At 40.2% G+C, this 17425-nt stretch overlaps 1 protein-coding gene across 2 annotated transcripts in view; it reads left to right on the forward strand.

Moving 5' to 3' along the window:
- The first annotated feature begins 8694 nt into the window (after positions 1-8694).
- The window catches only part of TBCEL (tubulin folding cofactor E like), a 97221-nt gene continuing 88490 nt past the window's right edge, over positions 8695-17425 (forward strand). For both annotated transcript variants that reach the window (XM_053594534.1, XM_053594535.1), the window contains exon 1: positions 8695-8850. The gene's annotated coding sequence lies outside the window, so the exon portion shown is untranslated. The remainder of the gene's footprint in view (positions 8851-17425) is intronic.

Consider the following 17425-nt stretch of genomic DNA (forward strand, 5'->3'; position numbering starts at 1 on the left):
CACAGACCTACAGGATCTTGTCAGTGTGTAGAGGGGGTGTGTGAGAGTGAGTGGTGTGTGTGAGTGTGTATGAGAGTTTGGAGTATGTGGGTTGTGTGTGTGTGGAGTGTGGGGTGTGTGAGTGTGTGTGAAGTGTGTGAGAATGTGTGTGGTATGTGAGTGTGTGTGGATGTGTGGTGTGTGTGCACACATGAGTGTGTGTAGAAGGGCACATGAGCTTGAGTGTGTGGGAAGGGTGTGAGTGTGTAGAGTGTGTGTGTGAAAGTGTGAGTGTGTATGAGAGTGTGTGTAGAGTGGGGTGTGTGTGTGGAGTGTGTGAGTGTGTGTGGTGTGTGGATCCGTGGTGTGTACACTCATGAGCATGTGTAGAAGGCCATGTGAGCTTGAGTGTGTGGGAAAGGTGTGAGTGTGTAGAGCGTGTGAAAGTGTGTCGTGTGTAGCGGTTTGGCACAGACCTGCAGGTGTCTGCGAGTGCTCCTTTTGTCCATTTCAAAAGACAGAAGACACTTCCCATGATCACTTCAGCCTTTCTCTGCACTTCTGGTACACTGCTGGGCTCGGTCTTCTGGCTTTGACAGGCTTAGTTCTCACTGAACAGTCTTGACATAATTTGTTTCTAAGCCAGACATACGTGGATGCCTGGGGTAAACCACGTTTTTCCCCATTCCCAGCTGAGCAATAACACACCTGAGCTGACTTCTCAAAACCTGTTCCCCTCCATCCCCATCAGCTGCAAAACAAAATCTCTCCTGCATTAATAAGTGACCGAACGGTTGTGCCGCCACCGTGATTGAACATGGCCAGTGAGCACAAGGACAGTGAGGGCTGAATTTCACTTATACTCGTTAACAGCCCAGTCCATGTTAGACAGAAAACAATTTTAAAAAATCGTCAATGACATAATCATACTTTGTGTGGTTGGATTGGCTAATAAAGTACAGAATCCAGAAGCATCCTTATTCAGCTAGCCTATCTTTTGTTCCAAGTAAAACAGCAGATCGCTGAGGCTGCCGTTGTTTTCAGAGTTCTCAGGCGCTCTCTGACCAGGCCCTGCTCATCCTGTCACCTCCCGCTGACACTTTGCTCACCTCCCTTCCACCCTGCACTGCAGTCAAGCTGTACCCTTCACGCCTCTGTATTTGTACTATTTATCCTATGCTTTTCTTCTAGAACTTTCCTCTGGCAGGTCTCCCCTCCTAGAATGTTTTTTCCATTCAGCTCCCCACTACCAATTTAAATACCATCTCCCTGTGACATCTTCACTGATCCTCATCACCAAGAGAGGAAGAAAAACTTCCTCTCCCGAGCACTCTCAGCCTTTCTTGGTGGCCCTCGTCACTTTCTACAGTGGATTACAAGTGACACGTGTGCTGATCACCTTCCTCCTGCCTACCAGAGTGAGGCCTTCAAAGTGCAGAGAAAATGCCTTTTTCATCTGTTATCTTTCACAGCATGTAGAATTCCTGGCACCTATTTGGTTCCCATGAATGAATGAGGCAAATTCAGCTGAGAGCAACTGTACATGAAAAGGCTGCAGGTGTGAGACTGAGTGGCAGGGATATGCTAATACACCCTTGATTTAAAGCAACTGTGCAAAGAACAACTTAATAATTTATACCAGGCAAAAATATGACTTCATTTATTTTGCCGGGCATGAACCTAGTGGGGGAGACAAAGTTGCTAATATATGTAGACTGGTAGAGAGTTGGCTCCAGCTGTAGGGATGAGGAAACATGTTCTTCCAGCTGTCTCCACACCTTCTGTACAGGTTAGAAGGATTCAGCCAGCTTTGGAAAAATCAATCAGCCGCCTTCTTCCCCGCTTTGCTATCTCCAAAAAGTGACTTGTGCTCCAAAATGAAATTACCAAAATGTGGTTCCATAGGTATCCATTTCACTGTCAGCTCCGTAAAGCGGTGCTTGGCTCAGAACAAATGCAGCCTTCTTTACCAGAGTAATCCGAATAAACCCTCAGTGTCCTCCTTCCTTGCCAGAAAAACAGACAAATTTCCACCGGAAAAGGGAGTTTGTTTTTAAAAAGTGAAAACATCATCACGGTTTGAAGGGCAACAAATTACAGTTCTAACATTTAGAGGCATGACCAGACTGGGAAGTCTAGCCGGTTTTGACAAGTTTAGAGAGATGCTGCTGTTTCCCTAAGTGTTAGTATTTAGATCATAGAAAAAGAAGAGGCACTGAGGGGAGGGACCAGCAGTTCTTCAGTATTGCTAATTTACCAAAAATATTCGTTTAATCCTCGTGATCGACCCATGAGTTAAATCCTGTTATCTTCATGAGAGAAAAGGAAGGGTTTGGGAAGGGAAATACCGTGCCCAAAGTTTCACGAAAGACAAAGGTTCAAACCCAGTGCTGTTTCCATTGCCAGATTATTTTCCATTGCATCACATCACCTGATCCTATCTGGGGCAGGGTTGGGGGGGAATGTTGTTCCAGAAAGAATTGAACCCAGGCAAGGTGTTCCATGTGCTTGCTTTTTATTAGCTAGGACTTTCATTTTTTGTTTTTAAAGCAGAAAAATCACTTTGATCCTATCGTTTTGCTCATTCCTAATGTTTTACATGAGTTTTTGAAACAAACTACTTTCATAAATGCTCCGTGAGAGATACTAAGTATACTGCTTAACACATAGAATTTTACTAGAGGAATTTTTATTAGGTTTTCTGACAATGTTTCTTATTATTAATAGCAATGAGGGTTTACAGTTTTAGTGTAGTGCAGATCAACTACCCCGAATAGTCATTTAGTTGATACAAGCTTCCAGTTGTTCTGACTTTTTTCCCAGAGAAAGAAGGTCCAGTTCAGTGATCTGAGATAACAATTTAACAGGATAATTGTATATGTTATATAAGGTGCTTACAGAGCTACCAGTTGGCCACACGGACTGCTAGTCTTCCAGCAGTCAGTTGCTCCATTTCATTTAATAGATCAGTCCCCTACTATTAGGATCATCTCCACACCATTGTGACTAAAAAGGCAACTCTATCAATTCAAATCAATAAACCTTTATCAAATGCTATGGTTGTGTTGGTGGGAAGAGAGGTGTCCGGGTATGTCTGTGGGGTACAAAGATGGATGAAATCATGTGGTAAAAGCAGTGGGCTTTTTATTCTGTGTAGCCCCTAGAACTGAGAGTGCCTATTTCTGAGATACAGAGTACAGATCAATGAAGGGAAGAACTTTTTTTTTTGAGACAGAGTCTATGTTGACCTCAGTAGAGTGCTGTGGCATCACAGCTCACAGCAACCTCAAACTCTTGGGCTTAAGCGATTCTCTTGCCTCAGCCTCCCAAGTAGCTGGGACTACAGGTGCCCACCACAACACCCGGCTATTTTTTGGTTGGAGCTGTCATTGTAGTTTAGCAGGCCCAGGCCGGGTTCAAATCCACCAGCCTTAGTGTATGTGGCTGGAGCCCTAACCACTCAGCTATGGGCACCGAGCAGAAAGGAAGAATTTTTAACAAAACAATGAGTTCCCCATCATGGTAAGTATGCAAGTTCATGTTATCAGAGATACCTTAACAAATTAAGAATATCAGAGAGAATTCTTATGTATTTTATGGGAAGTCAGGCTAGATGACTTATGATGATGATTATATATGAGTGATATAATAATAATACTATATAACAGTAGCTATATTTTATTGAGTTTTTAATAATTTCCACATAATGTGCTCTGTTTCATATATCTTATTTTTATATTCCCAAAAGATAGATATTATTTTCCTTATGTTACAGAAAAGGAAATGATTTTACTTTATGAGCATTAATTTAGAAGTCCATGGTGGAACTAGGATTTGAACTCTATTGCCTGGCTCCAAAATCCCGACTAATTTTAGTTTAAAGTCCTTTCCAATCCAGCCTTGAGATGTTCTGATGATCAGGCATGGGGCCTGCCTTCCAGTACCATTTAAAAGAAGAGATGAACTACAATGCAAAGGGGGAAATAATATGCAAAAATATTATCTTGTTAAAGGTATTAGCACCATACAGTTATAGAATAATAGATGAAAAGAAGAAATTTAATGACTACAAAGGCGTACTAGGAAATTATATAATTATATAATCAACCATCAAACTTTAAATCACAAGTATTTATTATTATACAGTAAAAAAAGTGTTCCTTGAACACCTACTATATATACATTTTTGTTATACATACTGAAAGCACTTAAAATTGAAGGAACTCACTTTCTGAATCATGTTTGGTCCCTGAATCTTAATTTGGTTTTGTGACATTTCTGTTATAGTATTAGTACTTAACTTGGGGTTAAAGGTTTATTTTTCCCATTAATAAGGTAATACTCATATAGTATAGAAAATGTGAAAAATCCAAAAAGTAGAAGAAAAATCTCCAAATGTCAGTACCTAAAAACGCTATTAAAATTTTGTTTTCTAGTCATTTTTTGTGATTTTGATTCATTGTTCTGACTGCAGGCTACTACCTTATTATTTAACTTCCTCTTCATACAAATCAAGCTTATCCCGATAAAACTCTGAGCTACTGGGAGGTGGAAATTAGGTAGCACACTTCTCTGGAGCCCCTGCAGCACCAAAAAAAAGAAAAAAATAATAAGCCTTGCTAAGTGTAGTAGGTGCTAGAATAATTTATAGATTAATGAATTCATTGCTGATTCATTTATCAACAAAAAAATATAAAACAAGGTGTTTCCCAGGAAGCATTTAGAATCTGTTTTGAAAGTCAAGTCTAGCTGTGTGAAGTATTCTAACCCAACAGTGTATGATTAAAAAAACTTGGGGATTGTAGGATACTCCTTAAAGAAGTGGTATGCAGCGAGGAAAGATGGCCTGGGATATGTCTGAAGTACGTGCCTGAAGAATTTGAGATTATGTTTTCCTAACCATCCAGTAAGCCCCCAGAAGAAATGGGCTTGTCTATCTCAAGACAGTTTCCATTCTTCTGCCCGGTGCCAAGCGGTCTCTCCCCTGACTGTCTCAGAGGACCCACTGTATTCTGTACAAGCCAAAGAAACCAGAGCTCTCGCTCTTCACAGGGGGAATTACCCAGCTAGTGTTTCCTCTTAGCTCTGGGACAAGGAGGGACTTCTAGGCTACACAGTCATGCTCTGGATATCTTTCTCCCGTGGTAAACTTACTAGAAAGGGGCTTTAAAACTTTGTATAGTTCTCTCTCTTTTAAGTTTGAGTCTGCTCAGGTGCAAGTGCTGAAACAGGACTCTCCACGGCTGGTTATCTGATCACTGTGGTCTCGGGGCCCCCATTGTACAGTTTGTGTTGAAGCGTTTTGGAGCTGGGTAACTTGCCTTGGCTCTGCTGGGCAGCATGGAGTGACACTGCAGGGGCCTTGGGGCTTCTCAGATGGCCTGCATTCGACAAATAGTGCCCAGCTGATCAATAGGGCCATAGCAATCAGGTGGATGTAAGCAGGGCTGGATTTGAAGGATTTTCACGTAATCCTATAAGAGAATTACCCTGAGTGTAAAGAAACGAATAACACCCAGCCACATTTGGCACGCTCTAGCTAAGGCAGTGGCAGTTTGTCAGATGGGATGTACGCCCCTTTAACAGCTCTTTTAATTCCAAATGAAATGAAAATTCCCTTCTTAGTAGTCATTAAGGTTCCCATTTTATTTCTCATTATTAAACCATGAAGTTGGCCAAAACATTTAAATTACACAAAATGAAGAGATTTATGAACAAATTGGAGTCTAGGTGAAAAACTGAAGCCTAATCTCTAAAGATTAAAATACAATAATCAAACTATGGGTGGGGGGGTGTAAATCTTGGAGTAAACAGGAGGAAATGTTCTTTCTTATTTCTCCCAAAGAACTAACTCTTTAAAATTGAGTTTTTAGATGATAATTTCATGCTTGGTAATACTCACATGATTTGAGAAATGTTGGAATAAGACTTATATGGTATTTCAGTCTCCTTGTAGGACTAGAGAAGTATGTCAGATTGATAGCCCTAAGCAGCCGACAGCCTCCTACGGTGGAAGAACACTGTGATGAGAACAGCATGGTTTATTTCAGATCCCTCTTGCCCTAAAGACAGAACCCTGCTAGGTGGGCAGCTAGTGGGTCAGAGATTAAACTTATTTGATCTTCAGTTTCTCCACTGAGGCCGTCATGCCCGAGGGAAGGATGTTTCCAGCTAGCACAGTGTCCAAGGGTGAGGACAGGGCTAAGTCCCTGTTTGCCTTCCTTATCAGACACTGCCTTCTTCCTGGAGAAGAAAGCTGTTGCAGGGGAAAATTTGAATTGGTAACTGAGAGATGAAAGTTTCCTTAGTTGCCATCCAAGCCACCAGCCATTGAAGGCATTTTAATTTAAGACCAAAGGGTGTCAAGGACATTCATAATCCTAAGTTTCTTTTGGTTGTGAGGAGAGGAAGTTGCCCATGAGCAGGTGAGGACATCAATTGTTCCTGGAAAAATCCATTTGCTTAAATTGAACACCAATACTTGTCCTGAAGTATGATCTGGAGGTTGGTTTTAATAACTGCAAAATTCCACTGTCCCCCCAAACACTGCCTCTCCTCATATCCTTGGTGTGGTACCTGAAATTGCCAACAGTAGAGTTATTTCTTTGGGTTAAGGAGGTATACACATAATATTCAGTTAATCATCATAAGTCAGTTGTTACCTGATAGCAGGGACAATGTGACAAAGAAAAGGTCAACATTTATGGAGGGTTTCATAAGGCCTGGTGCCAGAAGACCAGTCCCAAGATCCTTGTGGGCTGTGGAGCCAGCAGGTGCTGTGGGAAAGTTGTTCCCAAGACACGGGTGCAAAGTAGGGAGGTCAGAAGGAAGGGAACTAACATTTTTTTCATGTCCAGGCATAAAATGGCCACTTTTGCGTAAGTTATCATATTAATTCCTCAAGATTAACTCTCAAAAGTAGTTTTGTTAACCTCAGCTTAAAGATGAAGACTTGAAGGCTCGGGAAATTCAAGCATTTTGCTAAAGTTCACAAACATCTCCCAGCATGGAGGTGAGCTCAAGTTTGCCAAGCTTCAAAGATCCTGCCCTTTCTTCCACATCACGCTGACTCCCTGGAAATGAAGGAATTCGGGGCTTATTTCACAGTAGAGTCAGCTAGGACTCATTTCCGCAGCCACAGCCTAGGTCGGAAACTTAAGTGTAAGAATCCTCAGTTTCCTTAAATAAAATCTTCCAAGATTGGGATAGAGGTGGGCTCTACATAGGACTGGATTTGATAACCCTAGATTTCCCTCAAGACTCATCTTCCCCTTGGAATTTCGTCACAAATCACTGTTTCCATCTTTGTTTCTGGTGTCACTTTTGCTCATTCGCAAGTGGGAGTCAAGTGGATTTAAGACTTCTCCCTTAATTCTCTGCAGAGCTGCAACAAGGCTCAAATGGCAAAACAAGGTTTAACTAAAAGGCTCAGAGATAACAAAGGGAAAATAGACACAGTAAAAGGTCAATAATTGGGCTCAGGAGTGGTGACTGCCCTCCAGAGCATCGTCCATCCTCATAGAGCCCCTTAACAGCCACCTCCCTGCCTAGCTTCCAGCTGCCCCTGTGTGGCAGAGGCCAAAGCTGCTATCCCAAGCAACTGAGAACATCTTAAAGCATGTTTCTGGAGATTCAGGCCACCGTCTAAAGCAGCGGTTCTCAACCTGTGGGTCGCGACCCCTTTGTAACAATGAAAATGCATCATGGCATTAGGAAGGTTGAGAGCCACTGGTCTAAAGCCATCAAATTTTAAGCAACTTCTTTCTCCCTGCAAACGGGTGCCAGTCTTGATTTATTTATTTTTGGGTAGCACCAAATTCACAACCCAATCTGAATAGAAAAAGGTATGTAGCATGGGAAAAGAGAAAGAACTTTTTATAATTTGTCAAAATTCTAATACCAGTAATTCATTTGCCTTTTACCTACAAGTGCTCAAAGCTCTGGTAATAACTGATGTACTTTACCATAGTCAATAGAACATCGTTGAATGAGTTCTTCTCATGAATTATCTACTTCATTTAGAATAGGACTATGTTCTTATTTAGAAAGCGAAGCTACCAAATTATCTTTTTTCCCAACACTTGAAGATGTTCAAAACAATAACGAAATGATATGTCATACCCGTCAGGTAGAGTAAATAAATAAAAATTTGATAGTACGAAGAGGTGGTAAAGATGTGAGATATTAGAAACTCTCAGACATCTGCTGTGAACTGGACAGTCCTTTGATCATGTCTAGTAAAGGTCAAGTGAGAAATCCTCTGTGAACCATCAATCCCATATCTTGTAATATACTCTGGAAAAATTCTTACAGATGTTCACAAGTAGGCATGAACAAGAATATTCACTGCAGCAGTTTATACTAGCAAAACAGATAAAACAGAAACAGAACAAAAACACCCTGGAAACAATTTAAAGGTGTGCCAATAAAGGGATTTTTTTTTAAACTACAATTTAATCAATATAATGAAACAATTCACAATTGTAAAAGTGAATAAACCAGCTCTACATACTTCCATATGGCTAAGTCTTTACAATATGAGTGAAAACCCCAGAAGCTCAGGTGAGCTACACTGTCACTCAAGTTTAATCATTGACCAGCAAAAACACTTGCTCAACCCTTCTTTCAAAGCAATGTACTTAATTATACAAACGTGGCCTCAGGCATTTGAAGAGGCTGAACTATTGATTTTAGGTGAGCAAAAAAAGCTTTTCTTTAAGGGGCTCATGACTTGGGAGCATTTGTTATATATGGAGAGAGCCACTCCTTCTAGCACTGGTGAATACAAACAGATGCCAGCAAGAAAAACCAAAAAACAACTCCCCATCACAAATGCATCAAAGCAGCAGTAACCTAGTTCAAGGAGTGCAGGTAAGTGGTTTTTAACGAGAATGTCTCAGTCAACAGAAATCTGGACTCAAGAACTCAGATTGCACTGCTGTTACCAACCAAAAAAAGGATAGAGACGTTTTTTGTTTTGTTTCCTCTACTCAGGTATAAAATCTACTCAAGATTAACAAACTAATTTTTTTCCCCAAATGATTTTTAGGCCTATGTGTCATTTGAAAAGGGAGTTGTCTAAAATAGAAAGTGATTGGAAGAAGCCAGGTGGAGGGAGTTGGGGGAGCGGGGGTGAGAGTTACCTGCTAATTAAATTGTAGAAATACAGAGATACAGCAGTGACATGGGATAATGGAAAGTCAGAACTCAGTCCATTCAGCTTCTACCACTTCTGAGCTGGTGGTGCTTTGGGGACTTTTCTTTAATAACTCTAATCTCCAATTGAAAAATAAAAATACTTGACTTGGTGCCTATAGCTCAGTGGTTAGGGCACCGGCCACATACACTGGGGCTGGTGAGCTCAAACCCAGCCTGAGCCTGCTAAACAACAACGACAACTACAAAAAAAAAAAAAAGCTGGCCGTTGTGCTAGACGCCTGTAGTCCCAGCTACTTGGGAGGCTGAGGCAAGAGAATCACTTAAGCCCAAGAGTTTGAGGTTGCTGTGAGCTGTGACGCCATGGCACTCTACCAAGGGCGACATAGTGTCTCAAAAAAATAAAAATAAATATGAAAGAACCTCTTGCAGTGTTGCAGGGAGAATTCACATATGTCAAGTTCATGTGTACAGGTTTTGCTAAATAAGTGCCTGAGAAACAGTAGCGTTATGGTGGTGGTAATTAAACTTTTCCAGGCTGTTAATAGCTGCATCCTCCTTCCAAAATATTTATGGTACTCATGGGAAAGAAACAGAAAACTCGACAAACTCATCAAAAGCTGTCTGTAAAGCATTTAGTGGTAAACTGAACTTCTTATATTCAGGTGATCACTAGCTGGTCTATTTTGTTAATATCGTTTCTGTTTTCAATTTACTTTATTGTTTGTATATTGATCATCAGAGAGCTGATTATATGGACTGAGAACTAATTATACTGAACCCCTGCAGAATTATCCTTATGGCATTACCCTTTGGGGGGAGGCTGTTAGCTGAGAAGAAACCCAGTGAAAGTCACCGGCTCTGTCATAAAAAACATTTTTGACCATGAGGTTCACTGCATCCTACAGTGTGCATCCCCAGATCTCTAGGGAAAAATATCTATCTGATTTTGGAGCTGAAAATAGCTAAAAATCCCTTCAGCAATTTGGTTTTATCCTGCAGATACTGGGAACTGACAAGGTTCTTTTCACTTTTGAATCAATATCTGGAGAGCTAAATTTGAAGTCCATCTGTAAAATGCGTGTGTCATCACTGTGTACGTTTTTAACCTTCACTCTGGGGTCCCTTTTGTTCCTGCCCTTTTTTTTTCTTTTCCTCTTACTTTCAGCTAGAAAAACACATATACATAGATGCACAGTTACATTGACTTACATCTATACAATGTTCCATACTAAATTATTAAAGAAATTATGCAAAAATGATGTCACTCCAGGTGGCTAAGAATAGATTAATAGAGAGCCGACCAGTCTAAAGTTTTGATTCTCCCATAAAACCCTTATAGACACAAGTTTAAATGCAGCTCTTACAAAGGCAATTAAGTTCTTAACTCTCATCGAGATTCTAAGAAAGTGTTTTTTCCACCACATCATTTATAATATACTGTTGCAACTCAGGAATTGAGGCGTTAAAGTGCTGCTTGAGACCTGCTGGGAACTTGCTAAAAGAAAAACGTTCAAAAAAGCGATTTTTTTTTTTTTTTTTGTTCCATTTTCCTAGTGAGATACTATCTGGGATGGGGTAGCACTGTTGATGTGTAAGCAAAAGTCTATTTTGTATGCTGCAAAAAAAGACAAAAGCAACTCCAATCAGAGACATTAAGCGAGATGATTAATGGGGCAGAGAGTCAAGACCTCCTCCTTCCATCCTTCTGATCTTTATGCTTGAAGAACCACTGCAACACTTTTTACTTTCCTTTTGCTCTCTGGTGTGTCTGCTTTTCTTAGAAAAAGAATTATATATATAAAGCCTTGCTCTAGGTTCAAGGGTATATCTTAACTCACTCAAATCATGTTCCTGGTCCCTGATGGACAGACATGTACGTAACTCAACAACATGACCAACAACAAGGTGAGGGGCCTCAGTTCTGAACCAGGTGCATTTCCCCCTTTTAGGAAAGGCACACTGATCTCCCCTTGCTGGGGTCTGTTTCCCTTCATAATTCTTCTGCTAATTTGGTCACAGTTTACTTTTTGCAATTGTTTTTAGGCCAAATCCTGGTGAGGTGCTGTGAAGATGGATGCAATTTCATGAGGAAAGAATGTTCATTTTTTAACCTAAAAGAGAGGTGAGGAAAGGTTCCTTCCTTCACACCTCATTTTTCTCAAAATGCTGAATTGACTTTCTTTTTAAATTGTACAATTAATGAAGTAAAAGGGAGAGCAAAGTCTTGTGAAGGAGAGGTCTATGGAGAAGTTTCCCAGGAATTTGTAGGAATTTTAGCTGCCATAAAGTAGGACACAGTAGTCCCCATTTTTATCCCTAAAAAAATATCTAGCCTATGGTGTGTTCATTAATCCTTACTTCTTTTGGGATGCATTGCCCTGATGATCTCAATACAGCCTCATGGTTAAGAGACAGGCTCTGGAGTCAGGCTCCTGGATCCAAACCCCAACCCTACTACGTTCGACAAATTGCTGTGCATAATTTCACTAAGCCTCATTTTTCTCATCTGTAAAATGGGAATGATACGAAGAGTACCTACCTAAGTGCTTTACGGGGATTGTGTTATTTAATCCTTATTACCACCTGCAGGAGGCAGCTACTCTAATTAAGCTCTGTGTGCTTTAGTTTCAGCATCTTCTTACCTTGCTGGCAATGAGAATATGAACTTCCCATATCACAACATTCCCAGCAACCTGTTTCAAAGTTTTGCGAGTGGAAAAACATATTGATCTTTCTCTTATTTGTTTGTTCACTGTATGCATATTTACAGAGTGCTTATCTGAGCCACTTATCTACAGAGATAGATGTACATTTTGGAGGTAGACAGCATTTGGCAGAGTCAAAACCAAGCTTCATGTTAGTAATTGGTGTGGAAAGTGACTCTGTTTACTAAAATGGGGAAGATGAGATTGGGAGGGGATGAAGGGAGTGGGATGAGAGGTCCCACGGGGGTCTGTTAAATTTGAGATGTTTAGGGACCATCTCAATGAAAATATTAAAGAGGCAGTTGGATATGCAAATCTGGTAGCCCACAGCTGTCCAGGCTGGTGATTTAGAATTCATCCTGCCCTTTGAGCACTTGCTCAATGTTTTTCTATTAAAATAAATCTGTTTGGAAAAAAAAAAAAGAATTCATCCTGCAGATGTTATTTAAAAACAGGGCAATATTGGGCAGCACCTGTGGCTCAGTGAGTAGGGTGCTGGCCTCATATACTGAGGGTAGTGGGTTCAAACCCAGCCCTGACCAAACTTTAACAACAACAACAACAAACAAATAAACGAACAAACAAAAAACAGGACAATAGATGGCAAAACCTAGGGAGAAACCAGACAGAGAAAAGAGAGAAGAAAATGGTCTTACAATTGAACCCTAAGCAACTCTAACATTTGGAAGTAGGATTCAGGAGGATGTGCTAGTCAAGCAGACTAAGAAGCAGCCGTCAATGTAAAAACAGGAAAACTGGAAGCAAATGATATCCCAGAGGCCAAAGCCAAGGGCAGGGTTAAGCGAACCCATTCACAAATGCTACTGTGAACTTAACGTAAAAATAGAGATGTGCCCGTTGGCAATCTTCACAAGAACAGTTTCAGTGGAGGGTGGTAGAAAAACCAGATTGGAGAAAACTGAAGAGTGAATGGTGAGAGACGCAGCAGAGATAACATGCGTAATGACAATTTTAAACAAATTTTGTTGAGAAAGGAGCATAAAAATAGAGCAGCAGGGAAAAGGATATAGAATGTGACGTCAAGGAGCAGGGAAACACCACGGCGTGCTACGTGGTGATGAGAATGACCTAGTAGGGAGAAAGAGATTGGTGAAGCATGAAAAGAGGTGGAAAGTCCAAGGCCGGGAGCGGGTGACAGCAGAAAACATTCCAGAGCACAAATGGCAAAACTAGTCTTTGATAGGTGAAGGGATGCAGCCTCCATTCTAGCAAGTGGAGAAATGGAGGCAAGTGTACAGGGTTGGACAATTACCTTTGCGAACTCATCCTAGAAAAGTGCTACATATCTCATTGCTGAGTATCACTACGGTCCCCTTGGAAAGGCTCTCCTTTGCCATCAGGTGACTGTAGTGATTTTCAGCAATGAGATTTACAGCACTTTTTCTAAGACAAGTTTGAGAGCTTAGTTGTCTGACCTCAACTTTTTTAGGCAAGGAGTAGGAAGATATGAAAATTCATATTGGTGGTGTTTATTTTTCCTGATGAAGCTGAAGTCAGCTCAGCAGGAAAGAAGATGAGGGATATAGGAAGTCTGAGGACAAAGAGAGACATCTTGAGGTCAGGAAATTAGAAAAGGTCAGTAAGAAGAAAGGGCGGAACCGAGTGGCTGCTTATAGCTGGAGATGAAGTTAAAGTGCTGCCCATGGGCTTGGTCATGTGACTGTCCCTGGCAGGGTTCAGCTCCTCTGGTACTGAAACAGTTGGGTTCATCTGAGGTTTGCCATGCAAGATGGACACAGAAATAAAGAAGGCTCTTTGCAAGGAAGTGAGTATATTGCTGAACCATGGGCATCTAAACTGTATGGCACCTTCTATAGTGACTGGTGTATAACAGACAAGGATGAACTAATAAAACACCAAACATCGCCCCTTACATGATGTCCACAATTAATTTATAGTCATCAACAAAGTTCAAAAGTAGAAATCTTGTGAGTGGAGAGATTATTTGAAACAGGGACCCAGGTTCTGTAAATTCTTGAGTCTTAACCTGACATAGCCATACACACATAACCAATTATTTTCTTCCCCTTCCCGACTATATTTGCTGTACATACACAGCACATATAAATACACACACACATATATATATACATACATGTAAGAGGCAAGGACATTCATTACTTTTGTGAGGTCTTTGCCTTAAAACATTTCCTTGAGGAATCTAGGATTTAATGTAGGTCATATATGTAAAAAGTTATTTGTCAAAAGCTGTAATAGAAGAACGTATGAAGTACTTGGGAGCATAATGGAAAGAACAATTTAATTTTGTCTGGTAGGTGGGGATGTCTTCACACAGAAATTGACATATGAGCTCTGACTTAAAAGGTTTCATTGAGGTCTTGATGTTCAATAGAAACTCACTTGAGAGAATAGAAAGAACTTATAATAACATTTATTGAATGTTTACTATGTGTTAGCCACTAAGAACTTTACATGCTTTAGCCATTGAATCCATGAATAGGTTCTTTGTGATCTCCATCTTTCTGGTGAAGAGTAGAGATGTTGATAACTCTGTTATAAAGTGGTCTCCTGATGGGACTCAAAGCCAGGTCTTCCTGATGCTGAAGCCCAGGAAGAAGGCATAGCCCCAGCAAAGGCCCAGGAAATATGCAAATGCCTGAGATGCCCAAGTAAGGGAGAGCATACAAGGGGTGGGGGTGTGGCAAAGGGGTGGGGAGGCAAAGACTAGAGGAGTAGGAAGAACAATGGAAGATGAGCCGGAAAAGTCAGTCATGCCCATTCCAGTCCAACGATGAGTGCGTTCATTCCCCATTGTGCAGCAAACTACCCCAAACTTAGTTTGCATAAAACACCCTCTCATTATGTTTATTAATATGGTGAATCAGGAATTCACAGAGGACACAGTAGGGTGGCTCGTCTCTGCTACATAATACCTGAGGCCTCTGCTGAAAGTGCTCAAAAGCTGGGGGTGACTTAAAACTGGGGACCAGAAACATGTGGAGGCTCATTTTGTCCTATGTCTCATTATCGATGTTAGATGTTGGTTGAGGCCGTAGCCAGAGTTGTTGGCCAGGGTTCCTTCACATGTGTCTACATGGGCTTCCTCACAGCGTGGTGGCTGAGTTCTAAACACAAGTGCCCCACCACCACCACCACCAATAAGGCGGTAGTACATGGCATTTTACTTCACTGAGGCAGTCCAAAATCTCATCCAGGTTCAAGAAGAGAGGACACATATCTCATCACTCAATGGAAGGAGTATCAGAGAATTTGTGGACATTCTCCAAAACTGTGAGAACCCACAAAAATCAGTAAATGAGGTCATTAAATAAGGAAAAGTCGTTAATGTAATGGAAAACTGGTCCACTAACACGGAGGTGATGTCTATGGTTATAGAACTTCTCCATGTGAAATGTATGGGATAGCACCATCAGCGCTTCCAAAGTTCCTCCTGACCCGTTCCTTTTCTCATTCCTTTCGCCTTTCAGTAGTCTATTTTATTTCCTTTGTGTAAAACTTCATGGGAGAACAGCCAAGCTTAAAAAATACAGGACTTTTAAAAATTATAGTGAAAAATAGCTATAAAATTCTAATATATAAATAATGAAGTAACATATAACAGGAGAATTTTATATTGGAGAAAGTTATCTTCCCAGTGCCTCAAAAGTTGGCCGAATCTTTTGGACTAATACTGGCTGCGATATTTGTAATTGTAAGTAGTGTTATTTCAAAATTGCTGCAATTATTTAAAATGACATATTCAAAGAGCCCAATGCAACCACCTAAGGTAGGGGAACAGCTAAACCTGGCAAGACAGATGGATACCTATGAGCAATATTTAATCTTAGTGGCAAGCCAGGCTCATCTAGGACAAGTTCCTGGCTTGGAAGCAATGCTTACTGGGATACAACCTTGTGAGCTAAATGTTTACAGAGAGAGTGGAGGACAACAGGGTACCCAAGCAGCTGCGTTGTTATGAGCCACTGTTTAAATCAGAAAACATTGCTATGAACACTTTGGTTTGGCCTACAAATGATTCTTTAAAGTTTAGCTCAATAATCACTAGTTCGATTATGTTCCAACATTATTCATTCATTAATTTATTCAACAATTATTTTTTTACCAACAATTTTGTCAAAGTATTGAACTAGTTACCGAACATTGTTAGCAAAATACTGATCTGGAAGTATATCATTTTCAGAAAGATTCCCTATTTTTATATATAAATTTTTTTTTTTTTTTTTTTTTGATAAAGCTGCCCAGGCTAGAGTGCAATAGCATCTGCCTAGCTCACAGCAACCTCAAACTCCTGGGTTCAAGTGATCCTCCTCCCTCAGCCTCCTGAGTAGCTAGGATTACAGATGCTGGCCATAATGCCTGACTGATCTTCTATTTTTAGTAAAGACAGGGTCTGTTTCTTGCTAGGCTGATCTTGAACTCCTGAACTCAGAGGATCCTCCCACCTCAGACTCTTCGAGTGCTAAGAGTCTAGGTGTGAGCCACCACATTGTAGGTGTGGTAGCCTTTAATGATTAATCTTTACTTAATAAAGAAAAGTACCTTGAGTTCACATAAAAATATATTTAGAAGCTAGATGAGTAAGTACATGAAAAGTTAAGAACAATGGTTTAGTTACTATTATTAGTAAGCCCAAAATGCTCTCTAAAATTTTCTCGTTTCTCATATCCATTCCCACTACATTTCTTGAGCAGAGTCAGCTATTAGTAAAACTACCAAAAAAGGAGTAGACTTCTATTTCTACAACAGAGAACTAAACAATATTAACTGTCTCCATTTGAAGAGAATTAAAATGCTAGACAATTTTTTTTTAAATATGCTTTAAAAAAAGTAGGCATCAGATAACTAATAAAGAAATGAAAAGAGCCAAGATTCAAGGGAAGACAAAAACTCAGAGAGGCACTGTTGCTGTTTTCCCCTGGTAGTGTCTGCTGATTCAAGAGACTACTGAGAGGCGTATAAACTAAGCAGTGCTTTTGACAATCTTCTGGGAGGAGAAAGGCAAAACGGACACAAAATCTTGTCCAACCCCTGAAAAGGAAGGCCCTAATAACTCGCCATGTTTTGGTTAGGTTTTAAAGAGCTACTTTCTACTTCTTAGAAGAAAGGATAAACTGGAAGGAGATGAGCTCACTAATATTTTGAATCCAAATTCAAATAAAGTCTGAAATTGGATTAAGGTATTGCAAGATGATTTGTGCTCCTAATTGCCCAAAACAAATATAGATCCTCCTAGGCCTCAAATTATAATTATAATTTTTAACTTACCATAGATCTCCTTTAATCAAAACTAATCAGACATGTGAAGAGATAAGAAAACATGAAAGAAAACCAAGAGAAGCATGTACAATTGAATCATATCCACAAGGGTTCCAAATAATAAGATTTGAGACACAGACTTTAAAATAACTATGATTAAAATATTCAAAAAGAAAAATGAGAATTTTGGCAGCAAGTCATATATAACTTGTAAAATTAAAAAAATTAAGAACCGAATGGATGAATTGCATAGCCAATGACAGACAGCCGGGGAGAGAACTAATGAACTGGAAGATAAGTTAGAAGAAAATATCTGTAAAAGA

This window comes from Nycticebus coucang, chromosome 6 (assembly GCF_027406575.1).
Source record: "Nycticebus coucang isolate mNycCou1 chromosome 6, mNycCou1.pri, whole genome shotgun sequence".
Lineage (NCBI taxonomy): Eukaryota > Metazoa > Chordata > Mammalia > Primates > Lorisidae > Nycticebus > Nycticebus coucang.